Source organism: Anabrus simplex, chromosome 4, assembly GCF_040414725.1.
Source record: "Anabrus simplex isolate iqAnaSimp1 chromosome 4, ASM4041472v1, whole genome shotgun sequence".
In the NCBI taxonomy this organism is placed as follows: Eukaryota; Metazoa; Arthropoda; class Insecta; order Orthoptera; family Tettigoniidae; genus Anabrus; species Anabrus simplex.
In genome coordinates this window covers 51,192,494-51,206,024 of record NC_090268.1, presented here as the reverse complement: position 1 = coordinate 51,206,024, position 13,531 = coordinate 51,192,494, and positions in this window count along the sequence as shown.

The window sequence follows — 13,531 nt, the reverse complement described above, 5'->3', positions numbered from 1 at the left end:
CACAATGGGTTGAAGTGCGCAGTGTGTATCCACCGAAACTAATACGAAGCCTGGGGACACGTTAGAACCACAAAGCACTAAAAGCCATATTTTGATAGAATTCATTAGCCAATGGAAGGCAAGTGCAGAGGCTATCTATAATTACTGAGGTGTGTTATTGTACGTTTACGTCACCCGTGCCATGAACACATGGTGAGAGCGCGGTAAACCGGCCAATTACACTCCGCATACATAACTAATGACGTTGCGACCGCACCATGGATCACAAAGTGCTTTTATCCTTTGCGTTTCTCCGGCTGTAATCAGTGGACCACCCCAAGGACAAATACACTGATTTGGACTTTTGCTGGTGATGCGATAAAGAGAGAGAGACCGAAACAGAACGGATCTCCATTTGAATGACTAACAAGCTAAATAAGAGCCCTCGTGCAAAGTAGAATGTCGCGCTGTTCAGTTAATAATCCCTGCAATGAATAACGAAGCGAATACAAAGGCTGCTCTGAAAAATGGACATTTCTATACTTTCGTCAAACGGAATTCCTAAAACTACCGTACAATTGTGTGAAAACAAAAAATAAATCTCTCTAAATTTCACGATACAAGATCTTAAAGTTACAGACATTCAACTCTAACAGTACAATCGATCCAATGATATCTTTAAAAACTTTCATTTCTCATATTTACTGAAATAATAGCAGTAAGATTATGTTAGTAGTGTTCTATCCTCAATCATATGATATTATACACGTTTTTGGGCAACTAATTGCAATTATTTGAACTCGAATTAAGTGACCATCGTGAAATGGAAGGAATACGTGACACTTTCTTTGCTTTGTGTATTTTCAACTGGAAAATATGATTACACCCATTTCAGGTAATAAAAATTATTAGTTATGATTTTGTTTCCGTACCTTGATTTTGTTGTATCTCTAAAAATGTGAATGTTATCATTGATTACTTTGTGAGATACAGGGAAATATTCTTTTTAAGTGTTGAATGTTGAACAGATCAATCAATGTAAATACATTTAAAATTTAAATGATGTAACTTAGGCATACTACTTTAGTCACCGGCCCCGTCCAATGCATCTCGGATTTAAGAAATGGAATGTCACGTCTTACGCGTCGGATTCCACATATAAATGGAGGTCCCGTGGATTACGATCCCAAAAGTAGAGGTCACATTAAACTCTAAGCGTAGTTTCCCCTCTTAACCTGTAGAGTCCAGAGATTTCACAAATATATCAATTTAGCATCATCATCTTCATCCTAGTCATCTGCAAGAAGTGATGGTGTTTGAATATATGCTTCATTGTCGTCATTATCGAAATCCAATTCGCAGTTGGTAGGTTTCCACGTATCCAACAATTCAGATATTTCATGCAGTTTCTATAATGAAAACAAAAATCATTACAATCATGACGTCCTCTAAGATAATGTAAGCCTATTATATACAGAAGTCGCAAGTATTCAAAGGTTTTTAGGTTAAACCATGGAAAACCAATGTCGTCTTGCCCATAGAAGAAAATATACTTCTCAGAATACAATACTGACTGAATGTTGGGTAGTGAGGGAGCAAGTATTGATGATAAAACGCATGTAAGTTTCGCAAGTTTAAAATGAATTATCTGACAGTGATGTGATATTTATGTCATTTATAGGCATCACGTTACATGATTATATCAATGTTATATCTAAAAATAAGATTATTACTAATATTTACCTTCTTTCCTGTGACTCCTCTTGATTTAGGTTCAACATTCATTGCCAAGGTCTGTCTAGGGAGGTCAAGTCACGAATGCTACTTATGGAGCCGCCATATTGGGTCTTTAAGCGAGCGTAGCCGAAGGCAAGTGTCTTAGAATTTAGAGGATGTCGGTACCGTAAATTGAAATAAAAACTAAATACCAACTGTTTTTCATAAAAAATTTAATTGGGCATCTACCGGTCATGTATATATAACTGTATAACACTTAAATGAAATGAATACATTCATTTGAATAGGAAGATAATTAAGAGCTTGAAATTCTTTTTCTGAGAAACAAGAATCAACAGAAAAGCTCAAGTTCTTCTCTTTTACTTCCTTACAATTTGGTCTTACTGTGTTTCTTGTTAATATCATCTGTCAAATACGTAATCTTATTGACAGATACATAGAAATCTGTACAGTACCTGTGTCATATTATGATTACCGGTACATGAAATACTGAACTTGAAGCACTGTATTTAAAGTACTAAACGACGGTTGTAATAAATTACCTTCAGCGTTTTTTTTATTAAGAAAGTAATTTCCGATATCTACTGCGTTTCTAAAAGGTTACCCCAGTATGTTGACAAACACTGAATGCCTCTTGAGTTAAGTGCATTAAATTATGTATGGTAACTGTTGTTATCCATTCATATGGTATTTCTTTGGGTTTTAACGCAAAAATAGTCTGCACATATGCAACAAGAGTGATGTTCTTAGCTACTCTTAACTAGTTTATTGATAACCCATGCAGCTATATAGTACAACGTGGTTGTGGTGATTATTTTTCTAAGGGGAACTACAACTGGACAACCATCCTCTATAAACACTAATCAGAAGAAAACAAATGGAAGGGGACTAACACTTCGAAAATGAAGGTATCGGCAAAAGAAAGATGAAGGCCACAAAGTGCGTGGAAATGAAAAACTTCCTAGGCCTCGAATGCGCTAATGCCGTCGCGGTCGGAAAAGAACAAGTGTCGACCAGGGTAGGTCGGATGGGCTAGAATAGTAAAAGCCATGTCAAGACTCAGCTAAGGGCCTCGTAGTCACAACCCAAAATAGATTTCCCCCCGTGGGTGGGGCAATAGAACAACACCCACGGTCTCCCCTGCCTGTCACAAGAGGTGACTGAAAGGGGCGTCAGGCGCTCCTAACTAGGGAGCGTGGGTTGTCGACCACGGGGCTCTTAGGCGAGTCCTAATATTCATGCATATAATAATAATAATAATAATAATATAATAATAATATAAGAAGAACAAGAAGAAGATTAAAGCCATTGGTAGACACGATTCCATCAGAAATAGAAATTCAGTCGCTATTAAGTTGAGTTAACCTTGGTTAGGCTATTTTAGGGATTACATTAGAATATTATGTTGGGCTACGGTACATTAAATTACAGTAGTTGGTTAGTGCGAGTGTTGTGATTTTTAAGTATTTGTCCAGCCATATAATGTACTCTGTAGAGCATTTAAGATTAATGAAATTTAACTGTAAATAATAACTACAGTACAGATTGACAGAAACATACAAATCTGTACAGTACCTGTGTCATATTATGATTACCGGTACATGAAATACTGAACTTGAAGTACTGTATTTAAAGTACAAAGGACGGTTGTAATAAATTACCTTCAGCGTTTTCCTTATTAAGAAAGTAATTTCCAATATTTTGAACTAATTTGAACTTATTATCAATAAAAATGTTGTAATGATGGCCAGCTGGACATAAATTGTTGGCTTGAAATGATGGGCTTATTCTTTGTTGTGATTATAATTGGTAAATGAACAGGAACAAGCATTTCAAATATCTGTGAAACATTTCTACGTTGCATGAAGGGTTAGACAGATACTGTCTGTAATGACTGGAATGAAATGGCGTTTGGCTTTTAGTGCCAGGAGCGTCTGAGGACAAGTTCGGCTCGCCAGGTGCAGGTCTTTTGATCTGACTCCCGTAGGCGACCTGCGCGTCGTAATGAGGACGAAATGAAGATGAAGACGACACATACGCCCAGCCCCTGTGCCAGCGGAATTGACCAATTATGGTTAAAATTTATGAACCTGCCGGGAATCGAGCCTGGGACCCCTGTGACCAAAGGCCAGCACACTAACCATTTAGCCATGGAGCCGGCACATGAAAAGGAAATTTTCATAAACATCAATACTACTATTACACACATCCTGTTACTTTTCTTGCTTGTTTTGAAAGACAATTCTCTTTCTTTGGGAGGTTTCCTATTATCTATATATCAAAGACTTAGGTGGAGTAGGGACGTTCAAAATTGTTGGGACGGAATTCCACTTGAGTAGTTTCCGTCCATCTGCCCTCTTTAGTTCAAATTGCGATTCTTCAAAATGATGCTAGAAGAAAATACATAAGACCTATAAATATAAAACATCGTTCATATAAACATACTATTATTCAGGAATAATACGAATGCATAACTTCACTAACCTAGCACAAGAAGAATTATCTGTAGGTTGCCATTTGCCAGGCCTACAGTTTTGTACCCACTGAGCTCTCCTCTGCTTATCTCTCGGGAAGCGAAACACTAATTCCGTCAGTTGTCTTATTTTGACAATTTGGTGCGGCGCAGTATCCCGTTTTCCTTCAAAATACAAGTAATAACTCGCATCATTACATCGGGCACGCCCACATAACAATATTTGAGACCCAATATGGCCGCCACCGCAAAGGATTATGGTAGCGTGACCAGCCCTCCCTAGACAGACCTTGTTCATTGCTAATAACACGTGCTGACACCTAGCTATTGACGCACGAACAGCAGAAGGAAACCGAAGAATGATAAAATAGGTCACGAAGCAACATCTGGCCTCGCTTTCGTGAATGAAGAAATAAAGGACGACTGTATCATATTTGATACAAGACGCTAGAGGTTTAGAAAAAAATAAAACTACGGCAAAATGTTTGGGCATCCTTTAGAGAGTGACACACTCGACCAGATTGGTCGTGGGAAATGGTGCACCATGTTAGATCAGATGTTCGAAATGTCCACCATTGGCGGTAATATATTCCCTGAAATTTTTCTTCAACCCACCTCAGTACCTCGTGGTTTTAACTGATGTTCTGAGCAGCTTCCAAGCCACGTTCCCAGAGCTCTTGTGGAGAAGCTACTCACCTAGAGATGTCAGGCTGTGAACTAGGAAAGCCGAGAATGAAGTGAAGCTACTGACCTAATGAGTTCAGACTATGCACTAGGATAGGCAACCTCTCACTGGAAAGGACGAAATGAAATGGTAATAAGACGCGGGCAGATGCGGTTCCTCAAAAAATAGTTTATTTCTTCTTTCTGTATTCCTTAGATTTACTGTAGACGTGAGGGGTGAGAACATTTAGCCTGAGCGGTCGTCGAGTAACGTGGACATTATTCACGTCTGTCTTCTCCGTCCTACGAACATTTTTTGTACGCTTCTGGAAGGATTTTAAGATTGGTAGGAGGACTGGTAGGTACATGCAGCTCACCTCCAATGGAAGAGTGCCTGAAGAGGGATGCGCTAACTTGGGACGAGGGTACGAATTTACTTTTATGGGATTGTTGTAAAATTTAGGCTGGGAAGATTTAGGAGTGAGGAGTGGTATGTTTCGAGCTGTTAATAGAGAGATGGTGTGGAATGACATTAGTAGACGAATATGCTTGAACAGAGATTTTTGAAGTATGACGATGAAGATAAAGTTGGAATTGAAGAGGACAGATTGGGGCTAATATTCTTTTATATGAAGAGGAATTGGGGATTGGAATAATTTACCAAAGGGCATTTTCGATAATTTCTACCTTCTTTGAAATCGTTTAAGACTAGGTAATGAACTTATAGGGAATCTACCACCTGGACAACAGTATTAAATGCAAATTAATGCTGACTAATTCATCGTACGCTGATATGGCATCTTTCTTTGTTGAATTCGTTCAACGTATATCTACGCATTTGCTCGAACATTCTGTCCTACTTCACTGTAAATTCAAGTCATGTTCAGATATTCCCTCAATGTGAACTATACCATGGCTAAGAGGTATGTGCTCACTAGCTACACACTATTCATCCCCGGGTTACAAACTCCCCTCCCAACAAGGCTGTCAACCTTGTGAACTGATCGCTTCATCTTACTTGCGTTGCCACGTACTATTTGCTACCATTCAAGTCATAAATTCTAAACAATTTTACCGCTAAACGTATCGAGGTACAGGACAAATAATCAATAATCAATTATTCCTAAATTTATTCCTAGGTGTGTGTATACCCTATCGTCTTAAGTGTCGAGCCATGAACCCTGTACATAACTGCCGGGGCTGTACCTTAATTAAGGCCACGGCCGCTTCCTTCCCAATCCTAGGCCGTTCATATCCCATCGTCGCCATAAGACCTATCTGTGTCAGTGCGACGTAAAGCAAAAAAAAAAAAAAAAAAAAGATTTCACGGTAATATTTTAAAGTAATAGTGCAAGATGGTCCGCCTCTGTGGTGTAGTGGTTAGCGTGATTAGCTGCCACCCCCGGAGGTCCGGGTTCTATTCCCGGCTCTGCCACGAAATTTTGAAAAGTGGTACGAGGGCTGGAACGGGGTCCACTCAGCCTCGGGAGGTCAACTGAGTAGAGGTGGGTTCGATTCCCACCTCAGCCATCCTCGAAGTGGTTTCCCACTTCCCCTCCAGGCGACTACCAGGATGGTACTTAACTTAAGGCCACGGCCGCTTCCTTCCCTCTTCCTTGTCTATCCCTTCCAATCTGCCCATCCCTCCACAAGGCCCCTGTTCAGCATAGCAGGTGAGGCCGCCTGGGCGAGGTACTGGTCATTCTTCCCAGTTGTATACCCCGACCAAGAGTCTGAAGCTCCAGGACACTGCCCTCGAGGCGGTAGAGGTGGGATCCCTCGCTGAGTCCGAGGGAGAAGCCGAAACTGGAGGGTAAACAGATGATGATGATGAATAGTGCAAGATACAGTCCTGAAACTTGCGATATTGTAATCCTCTCCCCATGATTTACCATTTGTGTTAATTTGACGCATCAGTTACATTCTGATCTGTGTATACATGGTGAAGCGAAATTCGCGCACTCGGGCGTCGCAGCGCGACTCCTCACATACCAGCAATAAAAAAATGTGTGTCACAAAAGTTCGTTCTGCGAGTATATCAGGCAGAAAAAGGACGTTGAACAGTGGCAATCTGGCAACACTGTAACCACATGTAGGGTAACTACCTCTGTCAGCACTTATAAGTCGTTCTGTACAGTTGGTGCAGTCGAGAAAGTTTTGGGTTAACATGCAGGAGATCGAGGGTTCGATCCTGGGTTGAGGCGTATGTTTTCTATTTCGTAAATGTAGTTTAGGTGGTGTAGTGGTTAGCGTGATTAGCTGCCACCCCCGGAGGCCCGGGTTCGATTCCCAGCTCTGCCACGAAATTTGAAAAGTGGTACGAGGGCTTGAACGGGGTCCACTCAGCCTCGGGAGGTTAACTGAGTAGAGGTGGGTTCGATTCCCACCTCAGCTATCCTGGAAGTGGTTTTCCGTGGTTTCCCCACTTCTCCTCCAGGTGAATGCCGGGATGGTACCTAACTTAAGGCCACGGCCGCTTCCTTCCCTCTTCCTTGCCTATTCCTTCCAATCTTCCCATCCTTCCACAAGGCCCCTGTTCAGCATAGCAGGTGATGCCGCCTGGGCGAGGTACTGGTCATACTCCCCAGTTGTATCCCCCGACCAAGTGTCTGAAGCTCCAGGACACTGCCCTTGAGGCGGTAGAGGTGGGATCCCTCGCTCAATCCGAGGAAAAAACCGAACCTGGAGGGTAAACAGATGATGATGATGATGATGATGATGATGATGATGATGAAATGTAGTTTAGGTGGTATGGTCTCTGGCATCTTAATCAACAGCGAATAAATTCACGCCCGCGACGTGGAAAGGGCGTCTTTCAAAGCTGACCAATGAAAACGATTGTTAGTTCATTTCTAGGATCGTAGTATGTAAGTGCAAATTGTTACGTAGAAGATCCGCTGCAATCGCTGTTGACAATTAAGATGCCAGATACCGTACCACCTGGACTACATTTCATCATCATCATCTGTTTACCCTCCAGGTTCGGCTATTCCCTCTGACTCAGCGAGGGATCCCACCTCTACCGCCTCGAGGGCAGTGTCCTGGAGCTTCAGACTCTTGGTCGGGGGATACAACTGGGGAGAATGACCAGTACCTCGCCCAGGCGGCCTCACCTGCTATGCTGAAGAGGGGCCTTGTGGAGGGATGGGAAGATTGGAAAGGATAGGCAAGGAAGAGGGAAGGAAGCGGCCGTGGCCTTAAGTAAAGTACCATCCGGGCATTCGCCTGGAGGAGAAGTGGGAAACCACTTAGAGGATGGCTGAGGTGGGAATCGAACCCACCTCTACTCAGTTGACCTCCCGAGGCTGAGTGGACCCCGTTCCAGCCCTCGTACCACTTTTCAAATTTCGTGGCAGAGCCGATAATCGAACCCGGGCCTCCAGGGGTGGCAGCTAATCACGCTAATCACTACACCACAGAGGCGGACCTGGACTACATTTACGAAATAAAAAACATACACCTCAACCCAGGATCGAACCCTCGACCTCCTTCATGCTAACCCAAAACTCTATCCACTGGAGGACCCGCTGCAATCGCTGTTGACGATTAAGATGCCAGATACCGTACCACCTGGACTACATTTACGAAATAATAAACATACGCCTCAACCCAGGATCGAACCCTCGACCTCCTGCATGTTAACCCAAAACTCTATCCACTGCACGAACTGTACAGCACGACTAATATGTGCTGACAGAGGTAGTTATCCTACATGTTGTTACAGTGTTGACAGATTGCCACATTTCAACCTCCTTTTTCTGCCGGATATACTCGTAAGACGAACTTTTGTGAGATACATTTTTTTTATTGCTGGCATATGAGGAGTCGCGCTGCGACGCCCGAGTGCGCGAATTTCGCTTCAACCTGTATTGTTGTAATAATACACTGAGTGGTCAGTCAGCCCCTTGTAATTAATATATGCAACCCCTTTAATACTGATAGTCGTTAAGGTCGATATTGCTTTATTTGATACGAGCCAGTAACTTAAAACGAGGCAGGCTTGCACAGGAAGAAAAAAGGACACAAACTATTCGCGCCAAGGTAAGACGATCCCCCAAAACATGCTGTTTATTGCGCGCCTTTACAAAACATGCCGCTAATACGAACTAGTTAATCTCTTGAGGCAGAATGCAAAATGAACGCTGTAAAACATGAATAAAAGAGCTGAAAACAATATCACGTTGCGAGGTGGATGGCCATGTACTACAAGTATGTCTTTGAAGAGCCTAGCGCCGTATGATAAACGTGGATGAATTGGAAATATGTCGCCGGCAAGAAATCGTAACTGACCATCAATCTGCTTCAGCCAAGACAACCACATACTTTCTCGAGACACGGTAAAATGCTAGGTGTGATGTGAGAGATGGGAGAATCAAAACGGATTCCTGAGGGACGTGGTTTTTTAATTTCATAAACCCCACGTACACTGACTGGAAGTCGAACCACTTCCGCGTAGATGAGAAATCATTGACAATGTCACTCGAGAAACAGAATATGAAGAATACAGAAAGGAAACTTCGTTACAGTCCGAGGTCCAAATTCTAGTGCATACGATCAGTGTCCGCCAAATTGAAACAGAGTAAACAGCCATCTTACCTATCTTCGATTAAACGCTTGTTTTAAACCTTGATAGCTTTAATTGGGAAATATTGAACAGGGGGTTTAAACGGTACATTGAAGTGAATACTTTAGACATTTTTAATGTTGCATTTGTAAATATTTGGAAAGTTTGCACGCTTACCGAAGAGTGTTCGTAAGAATAAAGGCAGTCGATGGTGCTCAGTGACTAAACGTAGAAGCTTTTCGAACACAGAGAAAAGTTTTCAGCCTTCAGAAACGCTAGTAACGGCAAGTAAAATACATCTCTTAACTGATAAATTAGCAATAATAAAATATTAACGATACGAAATTTTATAAAGTTCAGATTAGCTACATTGTAAATACTACATTTTTCCAGTGCAGAGAAATGGACTATATACTGCAGTAGAGGATTTGCTGAAAAAGGATTTCATATTGTTAAATAAAATACTCCACAATATGTGGCATGCACTTTCAGTAGTTTAAAAAATATGTTTAGTAAGAAACCAGCTGCTATTTGTTCAGCACACCAAACACCAAATCCATTAAAATGAATAGAAAAATATAAAATTTAAAATGAAAGCATTCTCAGAAAGGAACATGGAAATATGTCAAGTGGTTAAAATTTATAAACTAGCTATTATTATTATTATTATTATTATTATTATTATTATTATTATTATTATTATTATTATTATTATTCACAACCTTTTACCAGTTACTTACGCTCCACACTGTGCGTGGTTTAAGCCCAGTTAATTCATAACTATTGTTTTATACATATTTTGCTGTACACTGACTTCCATTTATTAGTAACAATTACCTCCTTATTAATATCTCGAAAGTTTCCATTACCATTTTTCACAGTTTGATGTTAAAGTTTAATATGGAATTTCGGGATGCCTTTAAACCCATAAAAGGAACGCTAGGCGGCCCTTCTGGAAATATAGTTTAACAATAAGTGAAAAAATACATAATCTTGCATATTTGTTTTTTATTTGCTTCTGAAAACCAATTTTGTACGCCGAATTCCTACCAGCTTGATCCCTTTTTTCTAGGGATCCTGATGGAATTAGGTTCTCTGGTATCAAGTTTTAAGTTTTTTGATTGTCTGGAAGTGTCTCAACTGACGTCTGCCTCTCGATTACTTGGTTTCTACATGAAGGCCAACGCTGGGTTTGTTTATCTACTACCGGGCGAGCTGGCCGTGCGGTTAGGGTCGCACAGCTGTGAGCTTGCATCCGGGAGATAGTTGGTTCGAACCCCACTGTCTGAAGCCCTGAAGATGGTTTTCATTGGTTTCCCATTTTCACACCAGGCAAACGCTGGGGCTGTACCTTAATTAAGGCCACGACCGCTTCCTTCCCACTCCCAGGCATTTCCTATCCCATCGTCGCCATAAGACCTATCTGTGTCGGTGCGACGTAAAGCAAAGAGCAAAAGACTGTTATCCACTGATCAAAGGAGACGCCTACCTCTTCCCATTCTGTATATTTCCTACTCCCTTATCGAGCATCACCAGTTCCCTTCCCGTAGAACATTAAGCGCAAGGGGATGAATAAGGAGAGACACCAGTACGTAAACATAGAATTCTTCCTAGTAATAATCCTTCTAATATTGAACACTTGTATTTAATTTGAGGGTGTTTACGCCTGAAAACTTCGAGTTACTACTCTCAGAATTATCAAGAAATCCTGTCGGAGACATAATTCTGACATACTGGTGTCATTTGAAATCTATAACTATTGAAGTCATGAAATCGGAGGATTGTACTCTTCGATCGCACTAGTGTCCGTTTGGCCATTCTTGTTCTACACGTAACATCTCTTCGACATTTACTGTATGTATTGAACCCTTACTATCCTAAACATGACATGATACGATGAAAGTTTCTTTCTATAATTTAAAATATATTAAGGAATTATTATTATTATTATTATTATTATTATTATTATTATTATTATTATTATTATTATTATTATTATTATTATTATTATTATTATTATTATTCTTTCGAATGGGCCACCAGAGGACCACGTGCCAATTTCAATTCCTTCTTCTTTGATCTTTCCTTTTCTTCCAGTACGCTTTCATCTGTTCACTATGTTTCTTCTTTCTGTCTTCAGACCACTTTGAACTAGTCTTTTTTACTTTCCTACCTTGGAATCCTTCTATTTTCAATACTTTTTCCCGAAAGCCTTCTCTATTATTTATTTCTTCTGTTGTTATATTGCTTTTTTCTAAATCCTTTCTTACTTCATTGACCCAGCTTGTCGTTGATTTCTTACCCCACAAATATCTGAAAATCTTACTGGTTAATCTACTATCTTGCATTCGATATAAATGTCCAAAAAACATAAGTCTCCTTTTCCTCATTACATCTGATATATTTTCTATTTTTTGATATACACTGACTGACAGAGCAAATGCAACACCAAGAAGGAGTGGTCAGAACTTTATGCCAATTGCAGGGTAGACTGACGTCACTGAGGTATGCTCATGATGTGAAATGCGCCGCTGTGCTGCGCACGTAGCGAACGATAAATGGGACACGGCGTTGGCGAATGGCCCACTTCGTACCGTGATTTCTCAGCCGACAGTCATTGTAGAACGTGTTGTCGTGTGCCACAGGACACGTGTATAGCTAAGAATGCCAGGCCGCCGTCAACGGAGGCATTTCCAGCAGACAGACGACTTTACGAGGGGTATGGTGATCGGGCTGAGAAGGGCAGGTTGGTCGCTTCGTCAAATCGCAGCCGATACCCATAGGGATGTGTCCACGGTGCAGCGCCTGTGGCGAAGATGGTTGGCGCAGGGACATGTGGCACGTGCGAGGGGTCCAGGCGCAGCCCGAGTGACGTCAGCACGCGAGGATCGGCGCATCCGCCGCCAAGCGGTGGCAGCCCCGCACGCCACGTCAACCGCCATTCTTCAGCATGTGCAAGACACCCTGGCTGTTCCAATATCGACCAGAACAATTTCCCGTCGATTGGTTGAAGGAGGCCTGCACTCCCGGCGTCCGCTCAGAAGACTACCATTGACTCCACAGCATAGACGTGCACGCCTGGCATGGTGCCGGGCTAGAGCGACTTGGATGAGGGAATGGCGGAACGTCGTGTTCTCCGATGAGTCACGCTTCTGTTCTGTCAGTGATAGTCACCGCAGACGAGTGTGGCGTCAGCGTGGAGAAAGGTCAAATCCGGCAGTAACTGTGGAGCGCCCTACCGCTAGACAATGCGGCATCATGGGATGGGGCGCTATTGCGTATGATTCCACGTCACCTCTAGTGCGTATTCAAGGCACGTTAAATGCCCACCGCTACGTGCAGCATGTGCTGCGGCCGGTGGCACTCCCGTACCTTCAGAGGCTGCCCAATGCTCTGTTTCAGCAGGATAATGCCCGCCCACACACTGCTCGCATCTCTCAACAGGCTCTACGAGGTGTACAGATGCTTCCGTGGCCAGCGTACTCTCCGGATCTCTCACCAATCGAACACGTGTGGGATCTCATTGGACGCCGTTTGCAAACTCTGCCCCAGCCTCGTACGGACGACCAACTGTGGCAAATGGTTGACAGAGAATGGAGAACCATCCCTCAGGACACCATCCGCACTCTTAATGACGCTGTACCTCGACGTGCTTCTGCGTGCATCGCCGCTCGCGGTGGTCCTACATCCTACTGAGTCGATGCCATGGGCATTGTGTAACCTGCATATCGGTTTGAAATAAACATCAATTATTCGTCCGTGCCGTCTCTGTTTTTTCCCCAACTTTCATCCCTTTCGAACCACTCCTCCTTGGTGTTGCATTTGCTCTGTCAGTCAGTGTATTTCAGCATTACTTCGTAATTTCCAACCTTCTGCTGTGTTTTGTGGGCCTAATATTTTCCTCATGATTCGCCTTTCTAGTATTTCTAGTTTATCTAAATTATAGTTTAATGCCAGACATTCGCTTGCATATAGGCATTCTGGCTTCACTACTGTGTTGTAATGCCTTATTTTTGCATTTTTGGATAGGCATCTTTTATTGTAGATATCTCTGGTGACACCATAAGCTCTCCATTTTATGTACCCTCTCCTCTACTGCAGATTTTTCCAAACCA